The 17375-nt window shown below is 41.4% G+C and overlaps 1 protein-coding gene across 6 annotated transcripts in view; it reads left to right on the plus strand.

The window, feature by feature from the left end:
* MITF (melanocyte inducing transcription factor) overlaps positions 1-17375 on the plus strand; it is a 273400-nt gene that overhangs the window by 29424 nt on the left and 226601 nt on the right. The gene's annotated exons all lie outside the window — the stretch shown is intronic.

The following is a 17375-nucleotide window of genomic DNA, read 5'->3' on the forward strand; positions in this document are numbered from 1 at the left end:
CTCGTCCGAGCCATGTGAGCAGGGGAAATTAACTGGCAAGTCTGAAACATTACCGTGGGCCCACTCAATCCTAATAGAATGTGAAAGGGGGAGGGGGGGGAAAAACAACCCAGCAGTAATGGGGGGGTGGGCTGGGGTGAGGGAGTATGGAAGCATTTTTGAATAGAGAAAAAACATCTGAGTTATGTTTTTAAAAGCAGAATTTGTAACAGTTATGAAGAACTGTTTGCATTGTTTAACAGTGGGACCTGGCTTGTTGTAAGGGTTGAAAGAAAGATCCTTGAGGTTACAGATTCACATTTCAGCCAAGGACTCTCTCTCTACTCATTCAGCCCATTTGGTTCATAGGCCTGCCCAGGACAGTTGTCCGTCTTTCTCGGATTATAGCCAGTAGGTGCCAAATAGAACACTCTTGCCACATTCAGCAGCTTTCTGGTATCTTTACCAACAATGGAAAGAACTCAGTAAACTTTCAAAATATTCTGTTGGGTCTGGAAGCTCCTTGAGGGCAGGGGCCATTTCATTTATTTCTTTGCATATCCAGCAGTTAGCATGCGCAAGCTGTGGAGCAGGGACATCAAAGATACATGCAGATTGATCGATTGCATTCTTGGGCTCTCACCCTGCCTCCTATAGTTGTTACTATTTACCTCCCCTCCCCCCCACAATGTTACTTTGTATCTATTTTGCATGACTATATCTGTACATGTTTCCTCTGGGGAGACTATAAGCTTCTTGAGGGGAAGGACTTTGTTAATTTCTTTGTGTAGCAATGCTTGAGCTGCTAGGTGGCCTGCAGTCAGAAAGACTCATGTTCCTGAGTTCAAATGTGGCTTCAGACACTTCCTAGCTGTGTGATCCTGGGCAAGTCACTTAACGCTGTTTACCTCAGTTTCCTCATCTGTAAAATGAACTGGAGAAAGACACGGTGAACCACTCCAGTATCTCTACCAAGAAAACCTCAAATGAGGTCATGAAGAGTTGGACATGACAAAATAACTGGACAGCAACAACAGTGGAACAGCACATAGCACAGTGCCTGGCACTAATAAATGCTGATTGACTTCCTGATCTCCCCCACTGTTGCTTGCCTCCCACTCATTACTACATGTCTGTTTTGTAGGCACCTGTGTATCTTCTATCCCATGGCCATCATGTAAGCTCCTTGAGGGCAGGGGCTGTTCCATTTTTCTTTTGGTATTCATCATACCTAGTACGACAGCTGACAGCGCCCCAGAGCTGCTGTGTGTGTGGCACCTCCTTTCATTCCTCATCATATTGTATATATCTCTATGTCTGTAAACTCCTTGAGACAGGGACGGTTTACCTTTTTTGGTGCCCAGTACTTGGTAGGTTCTTAATAAATGCTGATCACTGATGGAAATTTGAAAATCTAGGCTGACTATTGGGACAGCCTGGCCAGGTCCCATGTACTTAACCTTGTACCCATCCTGAAGTTATGCTGGGCATGAGGGATGGCATGGGGGGGGATTAGGGACAAATGAGCATTCCAGGAGTTGTTGGGCTTGTTTGTATCCGGGTGAGCACAGCAATGTTTTTGTTTGGCACAGGTGGTCAGAGCAGTCCCTGTCTAGTTCTTCACCTTCCTGGGTGGCCAGTGACCTGGCATTTCTGTATTCCCACCCTCTCTGAAGTGAGGACGAATACAGGGGTAGCAGAAAGAAGATGGGTGTACCCTTTAGCAGGGTGCCCATGTATGCCCATCCTTCACTGCTCTTACCCAAGGAAAAACGTTGGTCTTTATGCAAACCCAGAGCTTGCCCAGTAAGTGGGAGTGGGAGGGGGGATGCTGGAGGTAAGAGATAGTTTGCACAAAACAAACCACTTTAGCAAATTTATGAATGACTTTAAATTTATAAGGAAAAAAAAAATCTGTCTTCCTACATCATTTGACCTGCACAAGAACTCTGAGAGTTTGCAAAAGACAATCGAGACTGTTTGCTTTTTAGATGTTTGAAAAGAACTTGGCCAGCTGGTGCTGTCCACTTAAAAGCAGACCCTTGGGTCTCTTTTGGACCTCTTACCAGTGTGTGGGAGGAACCAGGCAATGGCGCATGATCTACCACATGACATCACAGCCTGTGTAGACACAACTGTCTTAAGGGGGTGGTTTTAAAATGATGCTTTGCTTCAGAAATGGCAATAACAACCAATTCCTTCCAAAAGAGATGACTTCCCCCACCTCCCCCCCTCCTCCCTCCTCTCCCTACTCCCAGGCACTTCTGCAGGCTATCAGTCAAAATTTCAGCCTGCATGGATCTAATAAAAAAATTAGGAAGACAGCCCTCTAGGTCAGGGGTTCTTAACCTTTTTTGTGTGTGTCATGGTCCCTTTGGAAATATGGTAAAGCCAGTGGACTCCTTAAAATTAAAAAAAATTGATTTATTAATTTAAAAGTTAATTTAAAAAATAATTGAAGGAAGGGCTAAGTTTCAGTTATAGAATAGTGAAAAAATGATGTAATTTTTCCCCATCCCAGATTAATTAAAAATTAATTTAAAAATAATTGAAAGAAAGTCTAAATTTCAGTTATGGGTTAGTGAAAAAAGATGTAATTCAAGGGGCAGCTAGGTGGCACAGTAGATAGAGCTCTGACCTTGGAGTCAGGAGGACCTGAGTTTGAACCCCGGCCTCAGAAACATGACACTTACTAGCTGTGTGACCTTGGGCAAGTCACTTAATCCCGACTGCCTCACAAAAAAGGAAAAAAAGATGTAATTCTTTCCCTCATCCCAGATTCCCGTTTTAGACCCCCTAAAGTCTATCATGGAGTCTATGGACCCCAGGTTAAGAACTTCTTCTCTGGGTAGAAGACTGTGCTTTGAAGATGACAGGTTCTAAGCACAAGCTAAGGGGCCTTTCGTCAAGATTCTTACTAATGCTTTAGCTTTCTAAGGCCTAGTCCTTATTGGCTTGTTCATTCTCTGAAAGTACACGATCATAGGGTCATAGATTGAGAGGTGGAAGAGCTGTCCACATCATCCAGTTCAATCCCATCATTTTAGACAAGAGGAAACCATAGCTCCAGGCAGTTAGGTGACTTGTCCAAGGTGACCTGGGCATTTGTACTTTGTTCACTGGGCTGATGTTTTGTTTCCCATTTAAATTTTTCTGTGAATTTTGACCAAGTCCAGATGTAAACATTTTTATTTTTCTTCGCCTTCAAACTTTTAATTAAAAAGAATGGTTTTATTTAAAAAAAGATCTTTTGACTAGCTATATATAGGAGCATGTATTAGAATAGCCAACATCCCTTATGCAAATTTAATTTGGAAGTAGGGTTACAAACATTTGAAGATGTACACTATAAATTTGTTTGTTTTTTGCATGAAGTCAAACATTGGAAAGACATCAAAAGAGTCCTGTGTTGGAGGATGGTTTTGGGTGCTTTTGGTTCTGTTGAAGAAAGAGGTCTGGATATGTGATTTCATCAGTGTAGGGAGATCCCCGTTTGGAAACCAGTACATAGGAGCAACTAGTTTAGGACAACCCCAGGGGTGCTAGAATGCTGTGACTACCTAGTCTGAGGCTAAGGTCAGCTCTCTCTACACTGTGCTAGCCTTTCTCTGGCCCTGGGGTAGGGTAGATGCATTTCATTTATTTATTTTTTGGGAGGCAATTGGAGGTAAGTGACTTTCCCAGGGTCATGCATCTAGTAAGTGTCCAAGGCCAGATTTACACTCAGGTCTTCCTGACTCCAGGGCTGGTTGTCTGTCCACTGTGCCACCTTGCTGCCCCCCAAATGCGTTTTTGAAGAACTAAAATATACTAAGATGGTGCTGAACCTCTTGTAGTTAACGATGTATGTGCCTGAGTTTTAGAGAATTCTGAAAACTTTAAACACTTTCTGGACGTTCACTTGGTGAACAGCTGTCCTGTGAGACTGGTCCTGTTTTATGAATAGGGAAATGGACACACAGTCACTGGTTAAGATCTTAGAGTGATTTGTGTACTTAGGGCGGAACTAATTTAAAACTAAATTTGGTTTTTTAGTCTGCAGAGTATAGTTAATCTTGTGATTCCAAGAGAGACATTGCAGTCCTTAAGGGGGTCTGTAATTTCATCTGTGTGTGTACCCTCTCCAGAGATGCTGATTGCGACACATTCCACCCTTTAGTCTAGAGATGGTTTAGGGAGTTGCTGTGGCCAAAAAAGCATCATCACCTGGGGGCCGACCTTCTTTCTGATGACCTTCTCTGAACTTAGCTAGTCTCCCTTGACAGGAATACCATCCAGAGCAGAGCTTATATTAGAAGCTTCCCTGATTTCTCTTGTATCCAGTGGGGCAGCCTTTGAGAAGCTGGAGTCATAGGAGCATAGATTTAGAAGGACAAACGACTTTAGAGGCCAACCCCCTCATTTTACAGATGAAGAAACTGAGGAACAGATAGGTTCAGTGACTTGCCTAGAATGACAGAGCAAATGTGCAAGGCAGGATTCAAACCCACTTCCTCCTGACTCCAAGTCTACTATCCTATCCTCTATATATCCATCTCTACATCACAATAACTATTAGAGTAAATCTTCAGTGGAATCCCAGGGAGAGGTATAGGAAGAGAATAAATCCCAAATGACAGTATAATTAAAAACAGATTTTTCTTCTCTTGACAACATTAACTGTAGTTTCTGAAGTGGCTGACATCAGAAACCTTCCTCTTTTGCAAATATATGACCAGATGGACCTTGTCAAATTGTAAAGAAATGCTTTGGGTCATTCTAAAAGGTTCTGTGTCACCCTGGTGTCTCACCCCATCAATCACCTGTAAAACCGGTGCTTCTGCTCAAATAGGGACACCAGACCAGCTGGGGTCGTTCAAAACCAACTGAATTGCCAACACCCACACAAAGAATTATTAGTAATGTATGTGTCAAGTTTACCATGAATGTTCTACTTCAGTGAGTCATCATGGTGTGGGCCCAGGCTCTGGGCTGTCTGAGCATGGGCCTGGTGATGGACTCTTTACGGGTTTGCTAATAATAATGATGATAGCCAGCATTTACATGGCACTTTGCAAATATTATCTCATTTTACAACAACCCTGGGAGGTAGGTGCTATCATTATTCCTATTTTACAGGTGAGGAAACTGAGGTGGACAGAGGGGAAATGATTTGCCTAAGGTCACACAGCGGGGAAATGTCTGAGACTTAATTTTGGACTCAGGTCTTCCCGACTCCAAGTCCACTGTGCCACCAAATTGATTTAGACATGCTAGAAACTCAATGACCATATTAACCAAGTCAGAGAGGAGTTGCTGTCCTTTGGGTGGAGGGAATAACTACGCCAGTGTAATCATAGAGCTTTCAATGACCTCTCAGATTACCTCTGGCTTGAACTAAGTGGCAAAATCAATCAATCACTAAACATTTATTAAGTGCCTACTATGTGCCATGCGCTGTGCTGAACACTGAAGAGATCCCTGCCCCCCGAGAAGCTTATAATCCAGTGACTATAAAAAAAAAAGGAAACCCATAGGCAAACTTTCCTTAATATAGAGTACTTGACAGTTTCTTGATGCACAGAGAGGTCACTTGACTTGTCTATGGTCACACAGCTGTTTGAACCCAGCTTTTTCTGACTGTAAATCCAACATTCTGTCCCTTGCCCCTTCTCTTCAATGTTTGAGAACTCGGTTTAAATCCTTACACAACCTCATGCTTACCTGAACACTTATTTGACATTACTTCCCTTCCTGGCAAACTGTCCTGTCAAGCCCTTTCTCTAATGGACCTTCCATTTCCTGTCTTTATATAGACTATTCTTATGCCTGGAATGTACCCCCTTTCCACCTCTGCCTCTTAGAAGCCCAAGCTTCCTTACAAGCCCATTTCTGGTGCCACCTCCTACACAAAGCTTTTCCTGAATTCTTCTCTTTTTCCTTCCCACCTTGTTAAGGCTCTTTCCCTTTTTTCTTTTTAAAAATTTATTTTATTTTTAATTTATGGGATAAGACAAACATTTCCATAACATAGATATAATAAAAAAAGATTGCACCTGAAATTTCAAATCTATTATGTACAAATTGCTATTCCATTTAAATATATAATAAAGTTATGTAAATTTCTTTTTTTCCCCTTTTTTTCTTCCCTCCCCTCCATAGATGGCTACCATTCGACATAAATATGTATATTATTCTACACAAACTTCTATTGAAATGACCTTGTATTACCTGTTAGATAGTTTGTATTTACTTACATGGTTTGTATTAACATAGTTTCATAGTTTGTATTAACTGTATATGTTTCCTGTCCCTCAGTAGAATGTAAACTCCTCAGAGCCAGAAACTGTTGTGTTTTTTACCATTGTATCCTAGGCACCTGGCCCAGAGCCTTGTACTGTGAAGGCCGGAGTTGAACAGACTTAATTTTCCTGATTTAAAAGCAGCTTGACTGATTCCCACTTGGGCTAAGGTTGCCCACATCGGAGCTAATGGTCCTAGTAGTTCTGAAGACCATTTTCCACACTAGTTCAGGTTCTGTTAGGACAATTTAGAGTGCTCATCTACACATGGATAGGTTTCTGTATACAGGATGTACCAGCAGTTCTTGAACTTTTTGGCCTCAGGATTTTTTTATACTCTCATAAATTATTGAGCACCCCAAATTTGTTGTTACTTAGTTGTGTTCAGTCATGTCTGACTCTTTACTGGAGTGGTTTGCCATTTCCTTCCCCAGCTCATTTTACAGTTGAGGAAGAAATAGGCAAATAGTGTTAAAATAAGCAAATAGGGTTAAGTGACTTGCCCAGGGTCACCCAGCTAGCAAGTGTCTGAGGCTGGATTTGAACTTAGGAAGATGAGTTTTCCTGACTTCAGGTCCAGTACTCTATCTGCTGTGCCACCTAGCTACCAAGCACCCTGAAGAACTTTTGTTTATTTCCTGTATAGAAATGAAAACTTTTTTTTTTTTAGTATCATTAGGATAATAATTTTGATCTCATGAACCTCCTGGAAGGAGTTTCAGGAAGATATCCCTAGACCATACTTGGAGAACTGATGAGCTATATGGCCTACAGAAGATACTTTAATGATACTAGATTTATGGAAACAGACATCGATGTCTTGGTGGGAATCTGAGGCAAGAATCTTTGACTTTCTGGGGAATTTATTTCTCTTTGAATAAATAGTGGCGTTATACTTCTAGTTCTTCTTTCTGAACACTCCTGCCCTCTTTGAAATAATCAAGTGTGATATGAAAACTGTATAAAAATATCCTGGCCTTCAGAGTTCATTGAGATCATTCACTCTCTTCTGGTGAAAGAAATCAAAGTAGGACAGGGGGCCATTTTGGTAAAAAGAAAGCAAAATATGTAGTAAAGAAAACTGGAGAGTTAGAATGAACCATGTGGAGAAGAGAACTCTGTATTTACTTTTTATATATCTTTTGTATCCATCCATCTATCTATCTATCTATCTATCTATCTATCTATCTATCTATCTATCTATCTATCATCTATCTATCTATCTATCTATCTATCTATCTATCTATCTATCTATCTATCTATCTATCTATCTATCTATCTATTGCTTCCCCCAAGTTGAGTATAAACTCCTTGAGGGTAGGGGGCTTTTCAGTATTCCCAGTATCTAACACAGGGCCTGGAACATAGAAGGCACTTTCATCAGTAAATGCTTATAGGGGCTAACTGAACCAAATGTTGGGTGTGAAGCCTTTATGTGGGTCAGTTTGTACAGGCAAAGGGCTGTGACAATGTAAATTAGTCTGGAAATTAGTAAGGCAGCTGAGGGAGACCAGATTTTTCCTTTTAGCAAATTAGGGGAAGTGCCTGTCTTTCAAGTTGGGACAGGTAGTCCTTTGTGGGTCTTGTGCTTGGCTCTCCATTTCAGCTTAGGCGCTAGTTTTACGAGTGACTGATGGGGTGAGACATAGGCTGGATACAAACCTTTTATAGGGATTTCAACATGAAAGAGCAGTAACTGCCTATGTTAGCTTAGGTTTGGCTACATGGCTGCCTAGACATGGGGGCCAGACAAATATGTTGTAGTTTTAATTTAATCTTTACCGGGTGTTACCACCTCCCTTGCTTTGGGCTTGTCTGAATATCTCCCTTTATACATCTGTCATTAAGTTATAATTGCAGCATCTTGTCTTAAATTTAGCATGATGCACGACGGTAAGTCTTTGCCAACCATTTCACACTTAATGGCAAATGTTAGCTGATGCCAGGAAATTTTTTAAATGGGTCCTGGTGGCTCGCCTCTGAAATTCAGTGAGTTTGGTCGTCTGGCACCAAAGACCTCTCCCTGCAAGGGACTCATCATTCAGGAGCCTTGTGCAGTTCTATAGATATATTACTTAGGATGAAAAACTCTGAATTGTTGGCACTCACTTCAGCCTGGTGCCACTCACTTCCCTGAGGGTTTACTTGGAGAAGAGTCAGTCTCCTTGCTACTTCATTCTTTAGGTGTCTGGAAGGTGCCAGAGAGGCATACCAGGGAGGGCCAGATCTGGAGTGGCCCCATGGTGATGGTTGAAGATGGCACCCAGGCCATGAACTCCTTTAGAGAGGATGCCAGGCAACTCTCAGACATTTCACTGGTCTCCACTGGGGGCAAGTTTTGAATGCTTGGAGTGTGTGTGTGTGTGTGTGTGTGATGGTTTTCATTTCTGCTCTTATCAGATGTGTGAGCCATTGAGGTTCTGTGACTATATTGACACAGAACTTTGGGAAGGATACTGCTGAAGGATCCTGGATTGAGAGGTGAAAGTGGCCTTGGAGGCAATCTTTCGTTAGGATGAAACTTTCTGGATTATAGGCACACACTCAAAGCTGATGCCACCATAGAATTCAGGCAACTTCTATAATAGGAAGAAGCTACTTTGTAGAGTAAGAAGAAGGGTATAGATGGAGAGCAGGAGGGGAACCATGAACGTCCAACCCTCTCATTTTATGGATGAGGAAACAGTGACATGCCCAGGGTCACACTGGTCAGAGGTGGGATTTGAGCCCAGATCTTCCTAGCTGCCAGTATAGTCTCTCTGTCTACTTCACCATGCCTCCTATCAAAAGCATAAATAAAATGGAGAATGGAGAGTGGGGTTCTAGGCCAAATTCTTCCATTTACTGGTTATGTGATCCAGGGCCAGTCATAATGTCCCTGGGACCCAGGTGACTTATCTCCAAAATGAAGAGATTGGAATGGGTCGTCTCTCAGCCTCCATTCTTTGATTTCTAAGCCCCTTTCAACTCTAAGAATCCCATTATTCACCCATTTGTCAGCCCCATCCCTCCCATATCCTTCTCCCCACTCTACATTATCCTTCCATCACACCCTCTAAAACTGGTTTTCTGTTATTTTAGCTGGGTGGTGGCGTGCATAGAGTATGTGCTTGGACTTAAGAAGACCTGAGTTTGAATCTTGCCTTAGACATTTACTATGTGGGATCCTAGGCAAGTCATTTAACCTCTCTTAATCTCAGTTTCCTCATCTGTAAAATGGGGATAATAACACCACCTAACTTGAAAGGAGTGTTGTGAAGTTCAAAAGAGATAACACATAGAAAGTTCTTTGCAAACCTTAAAGTGCTATATATTGTGTATGTATTCCATTCCATATGTATATACATAGTGCTGTATGTATGAGTGCTAGCTGTTATTAATAGATGGCCTTTCATATGAGGTAGGTGGGCGCCCTCCCACTGAAAATTTGTCTGTTTTATATTTAACTTTTTATGTACATGTTATTTTCCTCCCCCGGTGGAATGTAAAGTCCTTGAGGACGGGGATTATTTATTTTTGACTTGATGTTTCCAGTACATAGCACAGTGTATGGCATGGAGCATACACTTGCTTGTTGAATTGGTTTGAATCTGGAAAAACTGGGCCTGAATTGGCCAGATAATTGATGAACTTTCAGCTTTGTGGATTGTTTTTTTCTGCTAAAAAGTGGACCTCAAGACAGGAAATGGTTTTGCTGAGTTGTTCTTTTCCCATAAATGAATGCCGACAGTTGAAGACCATCCAGGCTGTCATCTGACTTGAAGGGGATTATCTTGTCTCACATGCTCTTCTTTCTTGTGGACATGATGGAGAGGAATGGGCTAGAAGACAGTACTGTTAGAGGATCCTTCCCTTCCCCCCTCCCCTGCCAAATAATCATTAAAGATTCAGTGTCAGCTTGGAAGGAGGGCCCTAACGGAGTGGTGTCCTAGAGACTGATGCTCGGCTTTGGGCTGTGCAGCCTTTTAAATAAAGGTCTAGATGGAATGCTGAGGATCTATGTAGGTGACATCAAGGTTCAGGAAGGATGCCTGGTGTGCTGCCTCGTGGGATCCAAAGAAATCTAGGATGTTAGGCCAAATCCAGTAAGATAACAAATAGTAAGGTTGCGTAGAAAGTTGTTCCCACAACAAGAAACACCATCCCAGAAGCCTTCCCTTTCAGAATAGAACTGGGGTTTCATTTGACCTCGAGGTCCATATGAATCAATAAATAGTGTAATAAAGCAGCTCAGATTACTGATGGGATCTTACTTTGCATCAAGAAAAGCACAGCGTCCACCCATCAAAAAGAGACGGTCATTTTGCTGTATTCTGCCTTGTACGTTTTGGTAGTACTATGCTCAGTTCTGGGCGCTAATAATATAGCTAATTTATAGCTACCATTTATATGTGCTTTTGAAGGCTGGCAAAGCATTTTATGAATATTATCTCATTTGGTCCTCATAACAACCTTTTGAGTAGGTGCTATTATTATTTCCATTTTGTAGATGAGGAAATTGAGGTTGAGAAAAAAATTGGGGTTTTCTTGGCAAAGGTTCTGAAGTAGTTTGCCATTTCCTTCTCCAGCCCATTTTACAGATGAGGAAACTGAGGCAAATAGGGTGACGTGACTTGCCCAGGGTCACCCAGGCAGTAAGCGTCTGAGACCAGATTTGAACTCAGGTCTTCCCGACTCCCTAGTCCCGAGCTCTAGCTGCTACATTTGATTAAGTATGTTGATAAGTTAGTGAGCTAGAGAAAGACATCCAAGGTCGGGTGAGGAACCTTGAGGTAGTACCCTATCTTGAAGCTTTGGGGGACATTTAGGCAGGAGAAGAGGACTCAGGGGCACCGGAAGGACTCTCCTATGGGAGAGGAAGCAGACTCTGTTCTGTTTGGCCATGGAGAGTCAAAGGAGTGGGTGGAAATTGGGGAGAGGCAGATATTGGCCTTATATAAAGGGAAACCTCCTAATATTGAATAAAAGCTGTCCCAGACTGGGGTTCGTCTGTATTGTAGGAGGTATTTGGTTCCTTTCCTAAAGGCCTTTAAGCACAATTCAGCACTTCTTAAACTGTCAGTCAAAACCCCATATGGGGTCTCAAAAAAATTGGCAATAGTAAGAGGTTTGTGAATGCTCAATGACCAAAAATTAACTAAAAATCAAATGTGGAACAGGTCTGAGGCGTTTCTGGCAGTGCTTGCCTGTATTGTATCACGAAACTTCGCTGCAGCCTTCGTTCTGAACACACAGCATGTGCACTTTGCACTGAGCATGCCCAACGGTAGAGAGTTTAAGAAGCCCTGGGCTAGATGACTACCTGCCATTCATAGTCCAACCGAATTATCAGAAAGGTTTTGAATGGATTCTTGTTCTGGTACAGGCTGAATTAGCTGGCCTCTGAGACCTCTTCTACCTCTTGAATTCTGTGATCTTGTATCATGAATTTACAAGAAAGATGGGTTGCAGTCCCAGCCCCTGCCATCCTAGCCTTGTGCTTTGGGAAGAGTTAGTCTCCCTGAATCTCATTTCCCTTGGCTCTAACATGAGTGGGTTGGAGGCAGCCCCTTTGTATAGTAGAAAGAACAACAGACAGTCAGGAGACTTGGGTTAGAATCCTGCTGCCAGCTTAGGCCCTTGGGCAAGCCGTTTTACCTCTATGATTGTTTCATCAGTAAAATTACAGTAATGCTTGTACTACCTAGCTCATGGGGTCCTTGTGAGGAAACCACTTAATGAACCATAAAGAGCTAAACACAGATGAAGTACTATTATTATTATCACAAATAGTCTGTGAAGCCTCTTGTTGCTTTAACTTTTTGCCTGACCCCATTCCATTCACAGGATCACATATCTAAGCTGGGAGGGCCCCTTGAGGGCTAGTCCAACCCCAGAGATGTTCCAGAACCAAGAATTTCAAGAGCTGATTGTTAAATTCTCAGGATGAGCAATCTTCCCCCCCCCCCCAATCAGCAAGTTACAAACCAGGCCTTGATGAAATTGTTTTGTTGATTGTTTATATAGGAGAAAGTTTAAAAGTGAGTTTGAGAGAGCAGTGGAAGGCTTAGAGAATAAAGGCATTGTCAGATTGAAGGCCTGCCCATTGGAGGCTAATGAAAACAATGACAAGTGGCATTTGGGTAGTGCTTTAAGGTTTGCACAGTACTTTACATCCATGATCTCATTTGAGCTTCCCAACATAATAGCTTACATGTACAAGGCCCTTACTATGTGCCCCACACTGTGTTAAGTACTTTATAATTATCTCTTTTGATCCTCACAAGAACTCTGGGAGATAAGGAAATGAGGCAAGCAGGGTTAAATGACTTGCTGAGGGTCTCATAGCTAACAAGTGTCAAATTTGAACTCAGGTTTTCTGACTGACTTGAGGCACAGCATGGTACACTATGGCTCCACCTGTTGAACACTCTTATTTAACAGCTCTTTTCTCTATATTTTCTTTCCCTCTTTCCATTACATTCCTCTGTCTAGACTTCAGTGGATTCTCATTGCCTCTAGGGTGCTACTTTCTGGTTTCCACCTACTTTCTGGGCCCTATTTCATGTTATTCCCCTTAACACACTCTATATTTGAGTCACACTGGTCTGCTTCCCTCTCCTGCCTTCATGCCTGGAATGCACTGCCTCTTTACCTCTACTCCCTAGGACCCTCCCCCTGGATCTTGTCAGGGATCTGCTCAGGGGCCAAATCCTATAAATCTTCCCTTATTCTTTCAGTTATTTGTATATTTTTGGTGAGAGTGTGTGTGTGTGTGTGTATGATATATCCTTCTAATTAGAACGTAATCTCTTGAAGGCAGGGACAGCTTCATTTTTTTGTTTTTATCTCCCCAGCCCTTATGAGAACTGGGCTTGCATTTAATAAACATTTTTCAAATTGAATTGAATGATCTCTGAAGTTACCGAAATATTAAAATATATTTTGAATTCTAAGTCCATGTCCTATTAGTAGCTATTAGACAGGCCATATTAACTCCTCCCCAGCCCACCAGGTGTTAAATGCTGCCTGAGTTGGTGAAGATCAAGATCTATTGCATGATGCATTTGCTATAATATTTCATTGGTAATTTACAGGTAAAACACATGGGGTCAAGGGAGCAGAATCTCCTGAAAAGTGGTTCTTTGAGCCCTTTGGAAAAAGCTGTTCCCACCTCTTCTATCCCTTGCTGAATTGCCACCTGAAATATAAAGAAGATGTTTTTGTATGCGGGCTGACAGTTTGATTTCATTATCCTTAGGAAAGTGCTTGTGAGATTTTCAGCCTCAAGCTGAAAGCCTCCTTAATCATCTGAGAGAAGGGAGCTGAAAATTGCTGTTAACAGTCTCCTCTTGCTTTGCTCTCACTTACTACATGGAGAACTGTCATCTCCAAATCTGTAGGATTTCCCCCCCTTTTGTGTTGGTTTGGGAGTGTACCCCAGAGTGAGAGCTCTCTGTGATCATGGAGGGGGAAAGCCCTCCGCTCTCTGTGGAATCTCACTTTCAAGCAACAACTACCTGGACTGAGCTGAGTGCTGTTAAGACAAGTAGTATGGCCTATTGGGTAGAGCAGTGGGCCTGGGGTCAGGAAGACCCAAATCCATGTCCAGTCTCAGATACATCCTACTTGTGTGACCCTGGGTAGGTCACTTAACCTCTGCCTGCCTCAGTTTCCTCATCTGTAAAATGGAGGTAATAAGAATACCTATTTCCCAAGGATAAACTGAGACAATGTTTATAAAGTAAGTCTTCAAACTACATATATATGTTTATATAATAATAAAGCATATATTTATATGTACTTTAAATATATATTTATACATAAATATAGAAACAAATATATAAGTATATTTTAGATAAACAAATATGTAGCTATATTTATATATATAAATATATACTTAGAAATAAATATATAAGTAAATATATAAATATATTTGGATATGAACAAATATATTAATATATAAGTAAATATACATATATTTATATAGTAAGCTATATAAATTCCAGGTGTTATTATAATATATAAAGTATATTATAAGCATTAAAGAGTTATATGTACTATTATTATTTAATATTTAATAATTATCATTGTGAGGTAGGTAGGTGGCACAGTGGATAGAGTGCTAGGCCTGGAGTCAAGAAGACTCATCTTCCTGAGTTCAAATCCAGCCTCAGACACTCACTAGCTGTGTAATCCTGGATAATTCACTTCACCCTGTTTGCCTCAGTTTCCTCATCTGGAAAATGAGCTGGAGAAAGAAATGGAAAAACACTCCTGTATCTTTGTCAAGAAAACCCCAAATGGGGCCATGGAGAGTCAGACATGAGTGAAATGACTGAACAATAACCACCACACTTATTATTATTATTATTATTATTATTGGTAATGGTAGTGATATTGATCAGGATTGGGATAATTTCTGATTTTGTTGGTCTAGGGAACTTCCAGTTGAAGAAGCTCCTTCTCTGTAGTGGCCTAGAACACTGAGAGATTAAATGACTTATCCAAAGTTATCCACCCAGTATTTATTATTGCCATTATTATTAAATCTGCAAACTTATTTGTTCCATTACACCATTTAAAAAAACCCAAACTTAAAAAAATCTATTGGAAGCCCTCTTTTCTCATTCTTATTTCAGTAATGTAGCTTGCATTTTATATAGTGCCTTAAAGTTTACAAAGCACTTTACAAATATCATCTCATTTGATCCTCACAGCAACCGTGGGAGGTAGGTGCAAATGTTACCCCTATTTTACAGATGGGGAAATGGAATCAGGCAGTGATAAAATGACTTGTTCAGGGTCACACAGCTAGGAAGTATCTGAATCTAGATTTGAACTCAGGTCTTCCTGGCTGCAGGCCCAGCTTTCTCGGTACCACTTAATTACTGCTATACTCAGTACTTCAAGGAATCTGTCGTCTCACTGATGTTTGCTCTCTTGTCAGAGGTGTTTGTTACAACCATTCCACGCCTTCTTATCCTGTATAACTTTTGTCAATATCTTCAGATAAATCGTGCACAGGGGACCCTTCAAACATAACTTTCCATAGATTTCGTGACATTCCATTGCAGCAAGAGAGATTTTTTAGCTGTTATTCCTCACTCTTATAGTTTTTTTTTAAATAAGATTTTATTATAGCTGCTCTGTCCAGTGACACCCCCCCCCCCAACATTCATTCATTTAGTGTGTGGGCTTGGAGTATTTGAATGTGGTTAAATGGAATTTTTTTTACTGTATTTAAAAATTTTAACCACAATTCTGTCACTGAAAAAAAGTATTTAATGTTACTCAGATTGAAAAAAACCTAATTGTAGTTGATCAGGGCATAGTGGCACATTGGCTACAGAATGAGGCATTTGTAGACAGTAAGGGGTGTGTGTGTGTGTGTGTGGGGGGGTGATGTGTTCAAATCTGTCCCGGCCTTCCTCCCTGGCTTCGTGACCCTGGAGGAGTCACCCTGTTAATGCTTCAGGCAATCCCCTAGGACTTTCCAACTAGATCACAGATGAGCTGAGTCCATCACCCAAGGAGGGAGTTCTCAGACTGCATACTGATGCAGTCATCAGTCTTTTGAATCTTCTTATTTGGCAAGAAAAAAAAAGTACATCTATATCTATATCTATATCTACATACACACGTACATACACACATGCATACATACATACATGCATACATACATACATACATGCATGCATGCATACATACATACATACATACATACATACATACATACATATATATATTGCTTTTTCTTAATTGTATTTTTTTTGTGGGAAACATTCACTTTGGTTTTCATAATAGAATGTAAGAACAGAAAAATGAAAAGTCATTTAAAGTTCGATAAACAATTATCAAGTAGCTAATGTGAATTCCAGAGTGGCTGCTGGTCTTGTAGGCCGGAAGACCCAGGTTCACATTGGGCCTCTGACAACGTTGGCTGTGGCTACCCCGGGCAGATCACTTTACATGGTGGTGCTCCTAGCCAGGTAGCTGTTGCTGATTTGCATGGATAAGAGAGAGTTTTCTCTGGGAGCCCAAGAAATTGCAGGTTTGGTTTAAAAAACAACAACAACAACAACAACAGTTATGGTAGTGACTGCTGTGGGCAAAAAAGACTAAAATAACCAAATGACTCATCTCTGCCCTTCCCGAAGTTAGCATTCTGCTGGATTCATGTTTTCCTTGACTACGGCCCTTGGGAAAAGGCCCTTGGGCCTTTCTCCTTCTAGACATAAAGCATCCTGAGGAACATGGTCAAGACACATCTCTAGGAGGCAATGCTGGCAGCTTTTGATTGATAGAGAAAGCACATATTGTTCTGCAGCATGCATTGTGGTTGACTTTTGGCTTCCAGATTAGCCCAAAGGTATATGTGTGAATAGTCACACCCTAAATTACACAAACATAACAGTTTTAAACAGGTGGAAAATATGATGTGTGCTCATTTCCAACTTGTCATGCCTCCTGGGAAATACTGAAAGAGAGAAGATACAATTGCTGTGTGTGTGTAGGTGTATGTATGTCAGACATGCGTAGATGTATACACATGTACGTACACATATACGCAAAGAAACCACTTCCACAAGTCACACCTGACATTGTCTTCTTATCTTATTACCACACTGTGTGTGTGTGTGTGTGTGTGTGTGTGTGTGTGTGTGTGTGTGTGTGGTTTCTTCCTTAATTTAGCCATAGAAAATTTAATTAGCTTCTTTTGAAGCGCAGCTGGGGTGTTGCCATCTGTGGGATGTCTTTCTTAATTCCTCTGGTTGTTAGCACTCCTTCCCTCTTCCAATCATCTTGTATTTACTTCTCCGTGTGCCTCCCTCCCAACTTCACCCGAAGAATGGAAGTGCCTTGAGGGTAGGGACTCTTGTTCACTTTTTTTTTTGGCAATTGAGGGTAAGTGGCTTGCCCAGGGTCACACAGCTAGAGTCAAGTGTTTGGTCTGAGACTGGATTTGAACTCAGGTCCTCCTGACTTCAGGGCAGGTGCGCTATCTACTGTACCACCTAGCTGCCCCTTCTTTTTTACTTTTGTGTTTCTATCCCTAGTGCCTGGCCCTGAGCCTGCAATATAGGCAGAAGGATAGGTGCTGGACCTGTAATTTCATTGTTATAGGGAGCTCCC

Source organism: Phascolarctos cinereus, unplaced genomic scaffold (genome assembly GCF_003287225.1).
Source record: "Phascolarctos cinereus isolate Bilbo 61053 unplaced genomic scaffold, phaCin_HiC Scaffold_4;HRSCAF=312, whole genome shotgun sequence".
Classification (NCBI taxonomy): domain Eukaryota; kingdom Metazoa; phylum Chordata; class Mammalia; order Diprotodontia; family Phascolarctidae; genus Phascolarctos; species Phascolarctos cinereus.